Source organism: Eptatretus burgeri, chromosome 26 (assembly GCF_056783735.1).
Source record: "Eptatretus burgeri isolate ZD-2024b chromosome 26, Ebu_testis_v1, whole genome shotgun sequence".
Lineage (NCBI taxonomy): Eukaryota > Metazoa > Chordata > Myxini > Myxiniformes > Myxinidae > Eptatretus > Eptatretus burgeri.
Window position 1 is genome coordinate 207583 of NC_140986.1, and position 20000 is coordinate 227582.

General features: G+C 49.4%; 2 protein-coding genes across 8 annotated transcripts in view; both read left to right on the forward strand.

Annotated features, from left to right (window-relative positions):
* The window catches only part of LOC147007759 (dynein axonemal heavy chain 17-like), a 552046-nt gene that overhangs the window by 154132 nt on the left and 377914 nt on the right, over positions 1-20000 (forward strand). The window lies entirely within an intron of this gene.
* The window catches only part of LOC147007760 (uncharacterized), a 132314-nt gene continuing 122457 nt past the window's right edge, over positions 10144-20000 (forward strand). For both annotated transcript variants that reach the window (XM_085866462.1, XM_085866463.1), the window contains exon 1: positions 10144-10219. The gene's annotated coding sequence lies outside the window, so the exon portion shown is untranslated. The remainder of the gene's footprint in view (positions 10220-20000) is intronic.

Consider the following 20000-nt stretch of genomic DNA (forward strand, 5'->3'; position numbering starts at 1 on the left):
CCTGCCCATTACCCTGTGGGTTGTAACCCGTCGTTCGACTAGTTGCTATGCCGTGCTTAAACAGGAACTGTTTTAGCCCGGCCGACATGAAACACGGCCCTCTGTCTGAATGTATGTACGAAGGTTTCCCAAACATAGCGAAGAGGTCAGAGAGACATTTCACGACAGTGCCCGAGGTCATATCCGAGCACGGAAATGCGAAAAGGAACCTTGAGTATTCATCAACAACAGTGAGTATGTATCTGTTGTCTGTCTCGGTCGGCAGGGGCCCTTTGAAGTCGATATTTAGTCTCTCGAAGGGTGAAGTGGCCTTGATCAACCTGCCAGATGCCGCGCCATAGAATCTGGGTTTTAGTTCAGCACAAACAGGGCATGAAGCATTCATTTGTTTAATATCTTCGATAGAATAGGGAAGGTTTTGTCTGCGCACGAAATGTGCCATTCTGGTTACCCCCGGGTGGCACAGAGACACATGGAGGTCTTGCAAAGCCTGACTGATTGTCGCCGAACAGTAGACCCGAGGGAAGGTATCTGCAGCAGGGTTTTCCCTCCCGGGCGGGTAAACAATGTCGTAACTGTAGCAAGCTAGGTCTATCCGCCATCTCATTATTTTTCATTCTTAATTTTCCCGTTATTTTTCCCAAACATGAATGCAACGGATCGCTGGTCCGTGAGGAGTGTGAAGTGGTTTCCCAGTAAATAATGTCTCCATTTACGCAGGGCTTCGACAATAGTGTACGCTTCCTTCTCTATTGCCGAGTGTCTCTGCTCGCTTCCAGAGAGAGTTCTCGAGAAGAACGCGACGGGTCGGCCGGACTGATTGAGCGTCGCAGCTATCGCGTGATCGGAAGCGTCCGTTTCCACCACAAACGGCACCAGGCTGTCGATCGATAATACCACGGAATTACTGATATCGTCTTTCAGGCTGTGGAAAGCTTTTACAACAGCGGAATCTGGTGGGAAGTTTTTGCAATGCACTAGGGGATGTATTTTCTCGGAGTATTGGGGGATCCATCTCGCGTAGTAAGCGAACATCCCGATCACCCGACGCATTGTCTGCAGGTCATGAGGTGGGGGTAGCTCACGAAGTGGGCGCAATCGTTCAGGATCGGGCTTAATCGTGCCGTCGGCTATTCGGCCAGTCTCCAGAGAATACCAAAAGGGGTTTACGCAGACACACTTACCCTATCCCGTGTCCCTATCTAATTACGTGACAATTATCATTTCCCCCCTTGAAGAAATGAACATTTACTAGACAACTTATCACCACTGAATTGCTACTTATTACATCGAGATCCTGGTAAACTCGAACAGCATGGCATACCTAATTAAACATCCTAATTACCCTTTGAATGCATACCCCCCCACTCAAACGTAACAATATTGATAGGACAAATAATGCAAGTTGAATGCATTTTGTAAGAACCTTTGTCAGTGTTGTGGAAATACATAAACCCACGAAGTTTGTTGATTGGTGTTTAATTGATGCTTTATTTGTTTCGGAGTGTTGAAAGCAGTCTTTGATGCACTGTACGATTTCGTCAAGTGGAGCTTTGAAAGAATTTCAACCAAAAGATTGGACGATGGAGAGAACCCAGATTTGGGTGATTGGGCATTCAACACGTGATCATTAAGCTACCCCCTTCCTGAGGAGATTAGATGAACGATGTGAAAAACCCCCACTGAGGAGAAGCTTGGGCAAGAACTGACGTCGCCGTTTTGTGAGGCCAGACCGGCCAGACAAGTGTGGAAACGTGGAGTGCTGCTCTGCAAATACATTGTGCACTTGCTGTGGCTACCTCAATGCACAACGAAGGCCCTGACGGCCACTCGGCGAGTCCCCTGCAACATGTGTTCAGTGGTGCGGCTGGGGGCTTGTGCAGCCACCGTGACTGTATCCAACATGCATAGCTCTTTTGAACTGCTGCGACAAGGGGCCGAACTCGGCTGGGACTCTGGGTCACCTCTCTGATCCTTTTCATAACCTTCAACTCAGCAACGAGCCCAAGTTCTTGCCTGCAAAAATCTACCTTCCCCTCAGGTCAACGGGGTGTGCCTCGACTGTATTTTTGAGCGTTCACTGCCATTGTTAATTGGACTGGTGTAATGCATATCTATCTCCTCTAGGAACAGGGTATGGTGATCATGGGTGAGATAATCATTTGGGGTTTTATAAATTTAATTTTTGGCTGTTAAATCGAATTGGTTGTTGGTGATGTTTTTCCCTTGCTCAAGAATATTTAAATTATGTCGTTTGATGTCCAAATATGGCCACAATGTGGCCAAGGAGGGAATACTGTTATGACATATTAGGTGATGGCCCCATTGGCCCATATTTGTACATTTGACTTATTTAAACATTCATCAATTGCATTAACCAGGTGTCTGGATTCAAACCTTTGTCCTGGTTGCTTCAAATTGTGTTTCCAAGCTTTTGCCCTCGTTTTACAATTTTCTGTAGGATGTGTTAAAATGTAATATCAACAAGCCAGCCATGGCCTTGCCAGAGAGCAGCTTTTGCAGGTTGTTATGAATTCCAGTGGAGTGTCAACAAGTCTTGGAGATCTACAAAGGATTTGCTCCTGTTTATGAATATGTGCCGGCGCTTTCTCGCTGTCTGAAGCGTGACAAAGGAGCTGTTTACTGATAATTCTCCCCGAGGGCCGCAGGGAGCGGGGAAAAAGCCCACTTGTATCTTTGTTTCTTCCTTTCCTTGCTTTTCTCCGCCTAGGAATAGGTTTTATATATGAAACTTTTGGAGTGTAACCTTTAGTGTGGTACAGGTTCTGACTGCTGTGGTTGGTCCCTGTGCCACCTCCGCTTGTAAGTGTGCTGTGCAACTTCAATAAACCGTATATTCGAGAATCCTCAGTTGACTCCCCTCAATTCTTGGCCAGGATTGGTGAGGGTCATCATCACACGTATAATATAAAATGTGTGAAAATGAAAAGATGTGTACAAATTGAGTGTGTTGTATGTAAAATGCGTAAAACTTTCTTTCTTTTTTTAAATTAAATGCGCCGGGCGACGCCCAACGCAAAATTAAGTCACAAATGATGATATGAAAGTCTCGTCACTCTCGTGAGGTGTTCTGGTTTCTTGTTCTGACGCCATGAAAATCTTATCAAATATCAAAACGATACCTCGTCCGTGCCGTCGCTCACCTCACAGTTGTACGGATGAAATCCCACGGGGTTTGTTCGCAACTCGAACTCGTTTATATAATTTCCAGAAAATGTCCGACATTTTGAGTTTTTATTTATTTGATTATTTTTTTGGCGTTTGCGCTTTCAAAGGGATAAATGTTAAGATTTGGGATACTTTTTACATTACTTACACGGTTTAATCGTTCTTTTACATTTCCTTTTGGTGATAAAATCTGGTTCCGTGCTGTTTGGACCAGGACAGTTTGGTACATGTCCGAACTACTCCGTCATGGCGTAATGGACGTGTTCGAACATCAACAGTCGCGCATCCTCTCGCTGTCCCAACCTGTCAGTGATGGAATCCAGTGGAGGTGCTCACTCCATGATTCCTTGTCCTGTCTGAGTCCGTACCGTACTGTACACACTCGTTTGATTTTCTTCAACAGCTCTTTACAACAACAAAACGAAAGTGTAAATTAACTGCAAATCTAAAAACAAAAAAACAATGTCTCCGTGTTTTTGAAGAGGTGGAGAAGATTGGGAAGCCGAGTGCGAGTTATGTAGAACTGGTATGAACGATTGGAGGTCTCTGTGTAAAAAATAAAGATGGTATCGATTCACAATCTCATGTGGACTCGGACAAGCACAATCTTCTTCTTCTTCTTTCGGCTGCTCCCGTTCGGGGTCGCCACAGCGGATCATCCGTATGATCCGCATCGTGATTTGGCACATGTTTTACGTCGGATGCCCTTCCTGACGCAACCCTGGTCGCCTCTTACAACACAGGGATATGGTACACCTATTTTAACCAGGGTATACACCGGCCCAGTACACTGGTACTCATTTCGCCGACCTCGGAAGGATGACAGGCTGAGTCAACCCCTGGTGTATTAATTCAGTGGTCCAACGGGGCTTGAACTCGGGACCTTTTGGATCCCAAGCCACTGCCCAAACCACTGCACCAACACCAGGCTTTCGGACAAGCACAATATGTTCAGTATTTCGACGAGAACGGCGGTTTGCAGTCAAAATGAATCGAGGTTGGAACACAACTAATGAGACCATCGATAGGATTGTTCAATACGTGAAGGAAACTCTTGAAAAGAGTGTCCCTCTCCAGAGTGTCCTCTTTTACGGAGTGTCCCTCTCCGGTTTCCTCGTTTTCGGAGTGTCCCTCTCCAGAATATCCTGTTTTTCGGAGTGTCCCTCTCTGGAGTTTCCTCTTTTTCGGAGTGTCCCTCTCTGGAGTGTCCTCTTTTACTGAGTGTCCCTCTCCGGTTTCCTCGTTTTCGGAGTGTCCCTCTCCGGAATATCCTGTTTTTCGGAGTGTTCCTCTCTGGAGTGTCCTCTTTTTCAGAGTATCCCTCTCCGGAGTGTCCTCTTTTTTGGAGTATCCCTCTCTGGAGCTGTGGTGTCGTGGTAGTGGTGCTCCAAAGGCAGACACGAGCGGGGGAACAGTTCAACCCTGCTTTATTGCACGAGCGAGAGCGTGAGCGTACGTTGCCCGTAACTCCCCTTTATTACGTACTCGATGCACTCTACAAGCCACACGACTTACAGGCTCCCAGGCCACAACGGCTACAGCAACCACTACCACGCCTCAGGCAGCGCGCACTCCTATATCCCGTGCACGCACGTGATCACGCCGACCACTTCTCCACCACGCTCCCCCACATCATGCCCTGCCCCCGCAGGCCCGCTACACCACACTCCTCCCTCCTAAAACCATGATTATTAAATGACCATCATCATAATAAGCATAATCAGCATAGGATATCATGATATAAAAGCAGATAAGGTACAAAAACGATAATAGCCCCAAAAAGAAAAAGCATAGGTCATCACACCATATAACGTGTCGATGCGAGCGAGCGGAACTGCAATGGCCAGGCTCCGAAGACTGAGTTGCATAACGAACCCACAAAAACCCTGACCGCATTACAGATATCAAGAAGCAAGACGGGAAGCACAGCATCACTACGCAGCAGAAGCGCCCCCAGGCGGCTCATGCTTACAGAAGCGCCCGCAGGCAGCTCATGCTTGCGCGCCTTCCGGCGAGGTCGCGGCGACCTCCCGAGCAAACCTCCCCGGCACCATCAAACGCCCCCCGGCCGACAAGGCGGCATATCTCCCCCAGCCAGAACCGAAGCAGATAAACATTCCGAGGCCGGAAGCCCGCTGTCTGGAAGCCGTGGTGCCAATGCCAAACCCGACTGACCTTGGGTGGGGACGCTGAACAGCGCCGTCAGCTGTGTGTACCAACCACCCCATAACAACCCACGCATTACCATCAGCTGAGATTCCAACGTATGCCCAAACGGCCTCTGGCGAGAACAGAGAGTTGCGCCCCAGGCGCCAGGCACGTCTGACCTTGCCGAAATCAGAGGTGGGGGTAACGCTGAACAGCGACCCAGCCCCGGCTCTGAGTTGATCTCCGAGACCCACACGGCAATTAGACGGTAGCAATTCCATACAAACCACACATTAAACCCAGGCCTGTCATAAATCAATAAGAACATCATCTGCGCAATGGCAAACTTCTTTTTTCGTACAGCGCGTTTCCTCGATAAAATCCCCGCACACGACAAAGTAACAACCCGTGGCCCGTGGCAGCGGGAGGCCAATAAAACCTCTTTATTTGCCATGATCGCCCCCAAAGCCTTCACATCACATCCGTTATAACGAAAATCCCATTGATTGATCCCAGCCAAACATATTCTCACACACGAACTGTCGGCATTTATTTCAACAACGTTAAACTGCATCATTTGAGCAATGAAAATCAAAGACGCAATGAACAGCAACCCATGAACCACATCACGTGTCCGTCTCCCGGTTGTCGTCGCGACGTTGCGATGACCTGCTTGTCGTCGACAGTCGCGATCCGCGAACTTCTTGAACGCGACGGGCTCGCTGCAACTCCCCGTTGAAATCGCCTGAACGACACAGGCGCGCATTGCATCATGAGCGCAGCCGAAGCGCGAGAGCTCATCGTGGCTGGCATGGCTCCCGTTGCTCCCGAACCGCACATCAACGTTGCAGGAAGCAATGAACGGCAGCTCACGTTGCATCGCCGCGGCCCCCGTCGCTGGAACCTCACCCTCGCGTCTCGAGGGAGGCCCGGGTCCACACGGAGGTACGTGCTCCGAGGGAGGCACCGGTGCACCTGGAGGTACGAACTCCGAAACAGGAACTGCGAGCCCCACCCCTCGCACCACGAACCGCGGGAGCGCAACCCGCTGACCCCGCTGGGCAACCAAGACGTGCGCCCCGCCAACCACCGGCAGCGCTTCACCGGCATACGCGTGCGATGCGAGGGTAGCACGAGTGGACTCAACTCGACACCCGATCAGTGCCCGATCACCTCGACCTCCACTGGCATTGGTCCTGTCACCGTCGGACCAACCGAAACCAGGCCCAACATGGGCAGCATCAGCGCCCCGGTCATCTCAACCTCCACTGGCATTGGTCCTGTCACCGTTGGACCAATTGGAACCAGGTTCAACACGGGCAGCATCAGTGCCCCGGTCACCTCAACCTCCCCTGCCATTGATCTTGTCACCTCCGGACCAATTGAAGGCAGGTTTAACATCGGCAGTATCTCCCGTTCCGGGCCGCCGGGATCTCTGTACCCAGGCTGCAAGACTTGACCCGGGGCGTTAAAGTGTACGCCATGTACCGAACACCGTACCGGCAGTAGGTCTCGACCCGGGACGCAAGGGTCGCTTCGTACACCGCCATCCATGACCGTTATGATGGCTGATGACTCTCGGCACACACACCGTAGACGTCCCCGAGTGCTCAGACCGCCGTCCGGGATTGACTGCATTGCAACGCTCGGCCACGACCCGCGCCGAAGACCGTGCGCGCGGCCGTGCGCGCCTGGAACATCGCGCTGACCTCCGGATCATCTGCTGCACACCGACCATCGAGACCCCGGACATTCCTCAGAGCTTGCGCGACGTCCGACGCCGCGTCCGAGCTGAACTGCGTGTCCTCGTTCTTTAGCCGTGACCTCGCAGAAACCATTCCCGAGATTTTCCAAGCCTCAATTAAACGAACTCCGAGCGCGGCCGTTGTCCACTCAACGTGACCGTGGAAATAGCAGCCCAACTGTTCAGAAAACAATTCGAAGTCATCTCCCACGAAGACGGGCACGCGTCCGTGCGCCGTGCCCCGACCTTCTGCCATGCCTGAGCCGGCCGTGCTGGTGAGACACCTGGCCCCGGAGCCTGTGCGTCCGGCGCGCGCGAACCTGCGATGCGCTCCTCCGGGTCCTCGAACCGCACGGGGTGCGCTGAGTTACTCGCTGCCGATCCGAACCCAACCACCCTGCACACGCCGATCCAAACAGCCTCGTCGCCAAACTGTGGTGTCGTGGTAGTGGTGCTCCAAAGGCAGACACGAGCGGGGGAACAGTTCAACCCTGCTTTATTGCACGAGCGAGAGCGTGAGCGTACATTGCCCGTAACTCCCCTTTATTACGTACTCGATGCACTCTACAAGCCACACGACTTACAGGCTCCCAGGCCACAATGGCTACAGCAACCACTACCACGCCTCAGGCGGCGCGCACTCCTATATCCCGTGCACGCACGTGATCACGCCGACCACTCCTCCACCACACTCCCCCACATCATGCCCTGCCCCCGCAGGCCCGCTACACCACAGGAGCATCCTCTTTTATGGAGTGTCCCTCTCCGGAGTGGCCTCTTTTACGGAGTGTCCCTCTCCAGAGTGGCCTCTTTTACAGAGTGTCCGTCTCTGGAGTGTCCTCTTTTTTGGAGGGTCCCTCTCCGGAGCGTACTCTTTTACGGAGTGTCCCTCTCCGGAGTGCCCTCTTTTACGGAGTGTCCCTCTCTGAAGTGTGATCTTTTTCAGAGTGTCCCTCTCCAGAGTGTCCTCTTTTTTGGAGTATCCCTCTCTGGAGCATCCTCTTTTATGGAGTGTCCCTTTCCGGAGTCGCCTCTTTTATGGAGTGTCCCTCTCCGGAGTTGCCTCTTTTACGGAGTGTCCCTCTCCGGTTTCCTCGTTTTCGGTGTCCCTCTCCGGAATATCCTCTTTTTCGGAGTGTCCCTCTTTGGAGTGTCATCTTTTTTAGAGTGTCCCTCTCCGGAGTGTCCTCTTTTTTGGAGTATCCCTCTCTGGAGCATCCTCTTTTATGCAGTGTCCCTTTCCGGAGTGGCCTCTTTTACGGAGTGTCCCTCTCCGGAGTTGCCTCTTTTACGGAGTGTCCCTCTCTGGAGTGTCCTCTTTTTTGGAGTGTCCCTCTCTGGAATGTCCTCTTTTCCAGAGTGTTCCTCTCCGGAGTGCCCTCTTTTATGGAGTGTCCCTCTCTGAAGTGTCCTCTTTTACGGAGTGTCCCACACAAAATGTTCAAACAGACATCACTCACTGTTCAAACAGACATCAAACACTGTTCAAACAGACACCACACACTTTTCAAACAAACATCACAAACTTTTCAAACAAACATCACACACTTTTCAAACAAACATCATACACCATAACAAACAAACATCACACACTGTTCAAACAAACATCACACACTTTTCAAACACACATCATCCACTTTTCAAACAAACATCACACACTTTTCAAACAAACATCACATACTTTTCAAACAGACATCACACACTTTTCAAAGAGACATCACACACTTTTCAAACAAACATCACACACTTTTCAAAGAGACATCACACACTTTTCAAACAAACATCACACACTTTTCAAACAAACATCACACACTTTTCAAACAAACATCATACACCAGAACAAACAAACATCACACACTTTTCAAACTGAGATCACACACTTTTCAAACAAACATCACACTGTTCAAACAAACATCACACACTTTTCAAACACACATCATACACTTTTCAAACAAACATCACACACTTTTCAAACAAACATCACACACTTTTCTCACTCTCTCTGAAGTCTCACATCAGAGAGTTTTATTCTAACTTGGTACTTGGTCAGTTCCAAGGAGTACAAGCCACTGAGAAACTATACTTCCTCACGTGCTTGCACTGAAAACAATTTCGCATTTCAAAGCATTTCATACTTTTATGAGAGAGAGAGAGAGAGAGAGAGAGAGAGGTTGGGGGATATTCACCCAGACTGAAGACGTGTGCTTTAGACGAAAAGCCACTTCGTACATTTCTAAGCAAAGGTTCATTTATCAGCTCGGTCACTCTGCTCCAGAACAACACATTTCTTATTATTTCGGGCAAAGTCTTTTGGCCAGAAATGACAGCCAATTCAACTTGCAGCAAAAAAGTTACATTTCTGAAATTCCATTTGTTACAATTTAAAATACGTTAATAAAAATTTTTCCCCCACATGCTCATGATTTACTTCACTTTAACCGTACCGGGCGGTGCAGCATTTGGCGGCGAGTTCGGCGGTGAAGACTCATGATTTACTTTACTTTAACCTCACCGGGAGGTGTAGCAGGTCGCAGCGAGTTCGGCGGTGAATGCTCATGATTGACTTTACTTTAACCTCACCGGGCGGTGTAGCATTTGGCGGCGAGTTCGGCGGTGAAGACTCATGATTTACTTTACTTTAACCTCACCGGGAGGTGTAGCAGGTCGCGGCGAGTTCGGCGGTGAATGCTCATGATTTACTCCACTTTCACCTCACCCGCAGTGGAGCATTTGTCGGCGAGTTCGGCGGTGAATAGTCATGCTTGACTAAACTTTAACCTCACCGGGCGGTGCAGCAAGTGGCGGCGTGTTCGGCGGTGAATACTCATGATTGACTTGACTTTAACGGTACCGGGCGGTGTAGCAGCTGGGGTCTTGATGGGCGGTGAATGCTCATGATTTCCTTCACTTGAACCAAACCGGGCGGTGGCGGCCTGTTCGGCGGTGAATGTTCTTCTGTTACGCACTTTTTTTTCATTGTACTTGTAAATGAGATCGTGCGAATGTTTAAACTAAATAATAGATCATCATCGGGCGGCGCCAACGTGAACGGCAGAGGGAGATGGGGAAGGAGAAGACGTGGCACGAACCTCGAGACGCCTTGTTGTTTTCTCATCCCGTCACGCGTCGTCCTGACCAGTGAGTGTCCCACACGCTTCGGCTTTGGTTCTCTCTGTCTCTGTCTCTGTCTCTGTCTCTGTCTCTGTCTCTGTCTCTCACTCTGTCTGTCTGTCTCTCTGTCTCTGTCTCTGTCTCTGTCTCTGTCTCTCACTCTGTCTGTCTGTCTCTCTGTCTCTGTCTCTCACTCTGTCTGTCTGTCTCTCTGTCTCTCACTCTGTCTGTCTCTGTCTCTCACTCTGTCTGTCTCTGTCTCTCACTCTGTCTGTCTGTCTCTCACTCTGTCTGTCTGTCTCTTACTCTCACTCTCTCTGTCTGTCTCTTACTCTCACTCTCTCTGCCTGTCTCTTACTCTCACTCTCTCTGCCTGTCTCTTACTCTCACTCTCTCTGCCTGTCTCTTACTCTCACTCTCTCTGTCTGTCTCTTACTCTCACTCTCTCTGTCTGTCTCTTACTCTCTCTCACTCTGTCTGTCTCTTACTCTCACTCTCTCTGTCTGTCTCTTACTCTCACTCTCTCTGCCTGTCTCTTACTCTCACTCTCTCTGCCTGTCTCTTACTCTCACTCTCTCTGCCTGTCTCTTACTCTCACTCTCTCTGCCTGTCTCTTACTCTCACTCTCTCTGCCTGTCTCTTACTCTCACTCTCTCTGCCTGTGTCTTACTCTCACTCTTTCTGCCTGTCTCTTACTCTCACTCTCTCTGCCTGTGTCTTACTCTCACTCTCTCTGCCTGTGTCTTACTCTCACTCTCTCTGCCTGTGTCTTACTCTCACTCTCTCTGTCTGTCTCTTACTCTCACTCTCTCTGCCTGTCTCTTACTCTCACTCTCTCTGCCTGTCTCTTACTCTCACTCTCTCTGCCTGTCTCTTACTCTCACTCTCTCTGCCTGTGTCTTACTCTCACTCTTTCTGCCTGTCTCTTACTCTCACTCTCTCTGCCTGTGTCTTACTCTCACTCTCTCTGCCTGTGTCTTACTCTCACTCTCTCTGCCTGTGTCTTACTCTCACTCTCTCTGTCTGTCTCTTACTCTCACTCTCTCTGTCTGTCTCTTACTCTCTCTCACTCTGTCTGTCTCTTACTCTCACTCTCTCTGTCTGTCTCTTACTCTCACTCTCTCTGCCTGTCTCTTACTCTCACTCTCTCTGTCTGTCTCTCACTCTCACTCTCTCTGTCTGTCTCTTACTCTCACTCTCTCTGCCTGTCTCTTACTCTCACTCTCTCTGCCTGTCTCTTACTCTCACTCTCTCTGCCTGTCTCTTACTCTCACTCTCTCTGCCTGTCTCTTACTCTCACTCTCTCTGCCTGTGTCTTACTCTCACTCTTTCTGCCTGTCTCTTACTCTCACTCTCTCTGCCTGTGTCTTACTCTCACTCTCTCTGCCTGTCTCTTACTCTCACTCTCTCTGTCTGTCTCTTACTCTCACTCTCTCTGTCTGTCTCTTACTCTCACTCTCTCTGTCTGTCTCTTACTCTCACTCTCTCTGCCTGTCTCTTACTCTCACTCTCTCTGCCTGTCTCTTACTCTCACTCTCTCTGTCTGTCTCTTACTCTCACTCTCTCTGTCTGTCTCTTACTCTCACTCTCTCTGTCTGTCTCTTACTCTCACTCTCTCTGTCTGTCTCTTACTCTCACTCTCGCTGTCTGTCTCTTACTCTCACTCTCTCTGTCTGTCTCTTACTCTCACTCTCTCTGTCTGTCTCTTACTCTCACTCTCTCTCTGTCTGTCTCTTACTCTCACTCTCTCTGTCTGTCTCTTACTCTCACTCTCTCTGTCTGTCTCTTACTCTCACTCTCTCTGCCTGTCTCTTACTCTCACTCTCTCTGTCTGTCTCTTACTCTCACTCTTTCTGCCTGTCTCTTACTCTCACTCTCTCTGCCTGTGTCTTACTCTCACTCTCTCTGCCTGTCCCTTACTCTCACTCTCTCTGTCTGTCTCTTACTCTCACTCTCTCTGTCTGTCTCTTACTCTCACTCTCTCTGTCTGTCTCTTACTCTCACTCTCTCTGCCTGTCTCTTACTCTCACTCTCTCTGCCTGTCTCTTACTCTCACTCTCTCTGTCTGTCTCTTACTCTCACTCTCTCTGTCTGTCTCTTACTCTCACTCTCTCTGTCTGTCTCTTACTCTCACTCTCTCTGTCTGTCTCTTACTCTCACTCTCGCTGTCTGTCTCTTACTCTCACTCTCTCTGTCTGTCTCTTACTCTCACTCTCTCTGTCTGTCTCTTACTCTCACTCTCTCTGCCTGTCTCTTACTCTCACTCTCTCTGCCTGTCTCTTACTCTCACTCTCTCTGTCTGTCTCTTACTCTCACTCTCTCTGTCTGTCTCTTACTCTCACTCTCTCTGTCTGTCTCTTACTCTCACTCTCTCTGTCTGTCTCTTCCTCTCACTCTCTCTGTCTGTCTCTTACTCTCACTCTCTCTGTCTGTCTCTTACTCTCACTCTCTCTGTCTGTCTCTTACTGTCACTCTCTCTGTCTGTCTCTTACTCTCACTCTCTCTGCCTGTCTCTTACTCTCACTCTCTCTGTCTGTCTCTTACTCTCACTCTCTCTGCCTGTCTCTTACTCTCACTCTCTCTGCCTGTCTCTTACTCTCACTCTCTCTGCCTGTCTCTTACTCTCACTCTCTCTGCCTGTCTCTTACTCTCACTCTCTCTGCCTGTCTCTTACTCTCACTCTCTCTGTCTGTCTCTTACTCTCACTCTCGCTGTCTGTCTCTTACTCTCACTCTCTCTGTCTGTCTCTTACTCTCACTCTCTCTGTCTGTCTCTTACTCTCACTCTCTCTGTCTGTCTCTTACACTCACTCTCTCTGTCTGTCTCTTACTCTCACTCTCTCTGTCTGTCTCTTACTCTCACTCTCTCTGTCTGTCTCTTACTCTCACTCTCTCTGTCTGTCTCTTACTCTCACTCTCTCTGTCTGTCTCTTACTCTCACTCTCTCTGCCTGTCTCTTACTCTCACTCTCTCTGCCTGTCTCTTACTCTCACTCTCTCTGCCTGTCTCTTACTCTCACTCTCTCTGTCTGTCTCTTACTCTCACTCTCTCTGTCTGTCTCTTACTCTCACTCTCTCTGTCTGTCTCTTACTCTCACTCTCTCTGTCTGTCTCTTACTCTCACTCTCTCTGTCTGTGTCTTACTCTCACTCTCTCTGCCTGTCTCTTACTCTCACTCTCTCTGCCTGTCTCTTACTCTCACTCTCTCTGCCTGTCTCTTACTCTCACTCTCTCTGTCTGTCTCTTACTCTCACTCTCTCTGTCTGTCTCTTACTCTCACTCTCTCTGCCTGTCTCTTACTCTCACTCTCTCTGCCTGTCTCTTACTCTCACTCTCTCTGTCTGTCTCTTACTCTCACTCTCTCTGTCTGTCTCTTACTCTCACTCTCTCTGTCTGTCTCTTACTCTCACTCTCTCTGTCTGTCTCTTCCTCTCACTCTCTCTGTCTGTCTCTTACTCTCACTCTCTCTGTCTGTCTCTTACTCTCACTCTCTCTGTCTGTCTCTTACTCTCACTCTCTCTGTCTGTCTCTTACTCTCACTCTCTCTGCCTGTCTCTTACTCTCACTCTCTCTGTCTGTCTCTTACTCTCACTCTCTCTGCCTGTCTCTTACTCTCACTCTCTCTGCCTGTCTCTTACTCTCACTCTCTCTGCCTGTCTCTTACTCTCACTCTCTCTGCCTGTCTCTTACTCTCACTCTCTCTGCCTGTCTCTTACTCTCACTCTCTCTGTCTGTCTCTTACTCTCACTCTCTCTGTCTGTCTCTTACTCTCACTCTCGCTGTCTGTCTCTTACTCTCACTCTCTCTGTCTGTCTCTTACTCTCACTCTCTCTGTCTGTCTCTTACTCTCACTCTCTCTGTCTGTCTCTTACACTCACTCTCTCTGTCTGTCTCTTACTCTCACTCTCTCTGTCTGTCTCTTACTCTCACTCTCTCTGTCTGTCTCTTACTCTCACTCTCTCTGTCTGTCTCTTACTCTCACTCTCTCTGTCTGTCTCTTACTCTCACTCTCTCTGCCTGTCTCTTACTCTCACTCTCTCTGCCTGTCTCTTACTCTCACTCTCTCTGCCTGTCTCTTACTCTCACTCTCTCTGTCTGTCTCTTACTCTCACTCTCTCTGTCTGTCTCTTACTCTCACTCTCTCTGTCTGTCTCTTACTCTCACTCTCTCTGTCTGTCTCTTACTCTCACTCTCTCTGTCTGTCTCTTACTCTCACTCTCTCTGTCTGTCTCTTACTCTCACTCTCGCTGTCTGTCTCTTACTCTCACTCTCTCTGTCTGTCTCTTACTCTCACTCTCTCTGTCTGTCTCTTACTCTCACTCTCTCTGCCTGTCTCTTACTCTCACTCTCTCTGTCTGTCTCTTACTCTCACTCTCTCTGTCTGTCTCTTACTCTCACTCTCTCTGTCTGTCTCTTACTCTCACTCTCTCTGCCTGTCTCTTACTCTCACTCTCTCTGCCTGTCTCTTACTCTCACTCTCTCTGTCTGTCTCTTACTCTCACTCTCGCTGTCTGTCTCTTACTCTCACTCTCTCTGTCTGTCTCTTACTCTCACTCTCTCTGTCTGTCTCTTACTCTCACTCTCTCTGTCTGTCTCTTACTCTCACTCTCTCTGTCTGTCTCTTACTCTCACTCTCTCTGTCTGTCTCTTACTCTCACTCTCTCTGCCTGTCTCTTACTCTCACTCTCTCTGCCTGTCTCTTACTCTCACTCTCTCTGCCTGTCTCTTACTCTCACTCTCTCTGCCTGTCTCTTACTCTCACTCTCTCTGCCTGTGTCTTACTCTCACTCTCTCTGCCTGTGTCTTACTCTCACTCTCTCTGCCTGTCTCTTACTCTCACTCTCTCTGCCTGTCTCTTACTCTCACTCTCTCTGCCTGTCTCTTACTCTCACTCTCTCTGTCTGTCTCTTACTCTCACTCTCTCTGTCTGTCTCTTACTCTCACTCTCTCTGTCTGTCTCTTACTCTCACTCTCTCTGTCTGTCTCTTACTCTCTCTCACTCTGTCTGTCTCTTACTCTCACTCTCTCTGTCTGTCTCTTACTCTCACTCTCTCTGCCTGTCTCTTACTCTCACTCTCTCTGTCTGTCTCTTACTCTCACTCTCTCTGTCTGTCTCTTACTCTCACTCTCTCTGTCTGTCTCTTACTCTCACTCTCTCTGTCTGTCTCTTACTCTCACTCTCTCTGTCTGTCTCTTACTCTCACTCTCTCTGTCTGTCTCTTACTCTCACTCTCTCTGTCTGTCTCTTACTCTCACTCTCTCTGTCTGTCTCTTACTCTCTCTCTCTCTGTCTGTCTCTTACTCTCACTCTCTCTGTCTGTCTCTTACTCTCACTCTCTCTGTCTGTCTCTCACTCTCACTCTCTCTGTCTGTCTCTCACTCTCACTCTCTCTGTCTGCCTCTTACTCTCACTCTCTCTGTCTGTCTCTTACTCTCACTCTCACTCTCTGTCTGTCTCTTACTCTCACTCTCACTCTCTGTCTGTCTCTTACTCTCACTCTCACTCTCTGTCTGTCTCTTACTCTCACTCTCACTCTCTCTGTCTGTCTCTTACTCTCACTCTCTCTGTCTGTCTCTTACTCTCACTCTCTCTGTCTGTCTCTCACTCTCACTCTCTGTCTGTCTCTTACTCTCACTCTCACTCTCACTCTCTGTCTGTCTCTTACTCTCACTCTCACTCTCTGTCTGTCTCTTACTCTCACTCTCTGTCTGTCTCTTACTCTCACTCTCACTCTCTGTCTGTCTCTGACTCTCACTCTCACTCTCTGTCTGTCTCTTACTCTCACTCTCACTCTCTGTCTGTCTCTTACTCTCACTCTCACTCTCTGTCTGTCTCTTACTCTCACTCTCACTCTCTGTCTGTCTCTTACTCTCACTCTCACTCTCTGTCTGTCTCTCTCTCTCTCTCACTCTCTGTCACTCTCTGTCACTCTCTGTCACTCTCTGTCACTCTCTGTCACTCTCTGTCACTCTCTGTCACTCTCTGTCACTCTCTGTCACTCTCTGTCACTCTCTGTCACTCTCTGTCTCTCTCTGTCTCTCTCTGTCTCTCTCTGTCTCTCTCTGTCTCTCACTCTCTGTCTCTCACTCTCTGTCTCTCTCACTCTCTGTCTCTCTCACTCTCTGTCTCTCTCACTCTCTGTCTCTCTCACTCTCTGTCTCTCTCACTCTCTGTCTCTCTCACTCTCTGTCTCTCTGTCTCTCTGTCTCTCTCACTCTCTGTCTCTCTGTCTCTCTCACTCTCTGTCTCTCTGTCTCTCTCACTCTCTGTCTCTCTCTGTCTCTCTCACTCTCTGTCTCTCTCACTCTCTGTCTCTCTCTGTCTCTCTCTGTCTCTCTCTGTCTCTCTCTGTCTCTCTCTGTCTCTCTCTGTCTCTCTCTGTCTCTCTCTGTCTCTCTCTGTCTCTCTCTGTCTCTCTCTGTCTCTCTCTGTCTCTCTCTGTCTCTCTCACTCTCTGTCTCTCTCACTCTCTGTCTCTCTCACTCTCTGTCTCTCTCACTCTCTGTCTCTCTCACTCTCTGTCTCTCTCACTCTCTGTCTCTCTCACTCTCTGTCTCTCTCACTCTCTGTCTCTCTCACTCTCTGTCTCTCTCACTCTCTGTCTCTCTCACTCTCTGTCTCTCTCACTCTCTGTCTCTCTCACTCTCACTCTCTGTCTCTCTCACTCTCACTCTCTGTCTCTCTCACTCTCACTCTCTGTCTCTCTCACTCTCACTCTCTGTCTCTCTCACTCTCACTCTCTGTCTCTCTCACTCTCACTCTCTGTCTCTCTCACTCTCACTCTCTGTCTCTCTCACTCTCTGTCTCTCTCACTCTCACTCTCTGTCTCTCTCTGTCTCTCTCTGTCTCTCTCTGTCTCTCTCTGTCTCTCTCTGTCTCTCTCTGTCTCTCTCTGTCACTCTCTGTCACTCTCTGTCACTCTCTGTCACTCTCTGTCACTCTCTGTCACTCTCTGTCACTCTCTGTCACTCTCTGTCACTCTCTGTCACTCTCTGTCACTCTCTGTCACTCTCTGTCACTCTCTGTCACTCTCTGTCTCTCTCTGTCTCTCTCTGTCTCTCTCTGTCTCTCTCTGTCTCTCTCTCCCTCTTACTCTCTGTCTCTCTCTCACTCTCTGTCTCTGTCTCTCTCACTCTCTGTCTCTCTGTCTCTGTCTCTCTCACTCTCTGTCTCTCTGTCTCTCTCACTCTGTCTCTCTCTGTCTGTCTCTGTCTCTCTCACTCTCTGTCTCTCTCTGTCTCTCTCACTCTCTGTCTCTCTCTGTCTCTCTCACTCTCTGTCTCTCTCTGTCTCTCTCTGTCTCTCTCACTCTCTGTCTCTCTCACTCTCTGTCTCTCTCTGTCTCTCTCACTCTCTGTCTCTCTCTGTCTCTCTCACTCTCTGTCTCTCTCACTCTCACTCTCTGTCTCTCTCACTCTCACTCTCTGTCTCTCTCACTCTCACTCTCTGTCTCTCTCACTCTCACTCTCTGTCTGTCTCTGTCTCTCTCTGTCTGTTTCTGTCTCTCTCTGTCTGTTTCTGTCTGTCTCTGTCTCTGTCTGTCTCTCTCTGTCTGTCACTGTCTGTCACTGTCTGTCACTGTCTCACTCTCTCTGCCTGTCTCACTGTCTCACTCTCTCTGCCTGTCTCACTGTCTCACTCTCTCTGCCTGTCTCACTGTCTCACTCTCTCTGCCTGTCTCACTGTCTCACTCTCTCTGCCTGTCTCACTGTCTCACTCTCTCTGCCTGTCTCACTGTCTCACTCTCTCTGCCTGTCTCACTGTCTCTCACTGTCTCTCACTGTCTCTCACTGTCTCTCACTGTCTCTCACTGTCTCTCACTGTCTCTCACTGTCTCTCACTGTCTCTCACTGTCTCTCACTGTCTCTCACTGTCTCTCACTGTCTCTCACTGTCTCTCACTGTCTCTCACTGTCTCTCACTGTCTCTCTCTCACTGTCTCTCACTGTCTCTCTCTCACTGTCTCTCACTGTCTCTCTCCCACTGTCTCTCTCTCACTGTCTCTCTCTCACTGTCTCTCTCTCACTGTCTCTCTCTCACTGTCTCTCTCTCACTGTCTCTCTCTCACTGTCTCTCTCTCACTGTCTCTCTCTCACTGTCTCTCTCTCACTGTCTCTCTCTCACTGTCTCTCTCTCACTGTCTCTCTCTCACTGTCTCTCTCTCACTGTCTCTCTCTCACTGTCTCTCTCTCACTGTCTCTCTCTCACTGTCTCTCTCTCACTGTCTCTCTCTCACTGTCTCTCTCTCACTGTCTCTCTCTCACTGTCTCTCTCTCACTGTCTCTCACTCTCTCTCACTGTCTCTCACTCTCTCTCACTCTCTCTCACTCTCTCTCACTGTCTCTCACTCTCTCTCACTCTCTCTCACTGTCTCTCACTGTCTCTCACTCTCTCTCACTGTCTCTCACTGTCTCTCACACTCTCTCTCTCACTGTCTCTCACTCTCACTCTCTCTGCCTGTCTCTCACTCTCACTCTCTCTGCCTGTCTCTCACTCTCACTCTCTCTGCCTGTCTCTTACTCTCACTCTCTCTGCCTGTGTCTTACTCTCACTCTCTCTGCCTGTCTCTTACTCTCACTCTCTCTGCCTGTCTCTTACTCTCACTCTCTCTGCCTGTGTCTTACTCTCACTCTCTCTGCCTGTCTCTTACTCTCACTCTCTCTGCCTGTCTCTTACTCTCACTCTCTCTGCCTGTCTCTTACTCTCACTCTCTCTGCCTGTCTCTTACTCTCACTCTCTCTGTCTGTCTCTTACTCTCACTCTCTCTGTCTGTCTCTTACTCTCACTCTCTCTGCCTGTCTCTTACTCTCACTCTCTCTGTCTGTCTCTTACTCTCACTCTCGCTGTCTGTCTCTTACTCTCACTCTCTCTCACTCTCCCTCACTCTCCCTCACTCTCCCTCACTCTCCCTCTCTCTCTCTCACTGTCTCTCACTGTCTCTCACTGTCTCTCACTGTCTCTCACTGTCTCTCACTGTCTCTCACTGTCTCTCACTGTCTCTCACTGTCTCTCACTGTCTCTCACTGTCTCTCACTGTCTCTCACTGTCTCTCACTGTCTCTCACTGTCTCTCACTGTCTCTCACTGTCTCTCACTGTCTCTCACTGTCTCTCACTGTCTCTCACTCTCTCTCACACTGTCTCTCTCTCACACTGTCTCTCTCTCACACTGTCTCTCTCTCACACTGTCTCTCTCTCACACTGTCTCTCTCTCACACTGTCTCTCTCTCACACTGTCTCTCTCTCACACTGTCTCTCTCTCACACTGTCTCTCTCTCACACTGTCTCTCTCTCACACTGTCTCTCTCTCACACTGTCTCTCTCTCACACTGTCTCTCTCTCACACTGTCTCTCTCTCACACTGTCTCTCTCTCACACTGTCTCTCTCTCACACTGTCTCTCTCTCACACTGTCTCTCTCTCACACTGTCTCTCTCTCACACTGTCTCTCTCTCTCTCTCACACTGTCTCTCTCTCTCTCTCTCACACTGTCTCTCTCTCTCTCTCTCACACTGTCTCTCTCTCTCTCTCTCACACTGTCTCTCTCTCTCTCTCTCACACTGTCTCTCTCTCTCTCGCACACTGTCTCTCTCTCTCTCTCGCACACTGTCTCTCTCTCTCTCTCGCACACTGTCTCTCTCTCTCTCACACTGTCTCTCTCTCTCTCTCACACTGTCTCTCTCTCTCTCACACTGTCTCTCTCTCTCTCTCACACTGTCTCTCTCTCTCTCCCACTGTCTCTCTCTCTCTCTCACACTGTCTCTCTCTCTCTCTCACACTGTCTCTCTCTCTCTCTCTCACACTGTCTCTCTC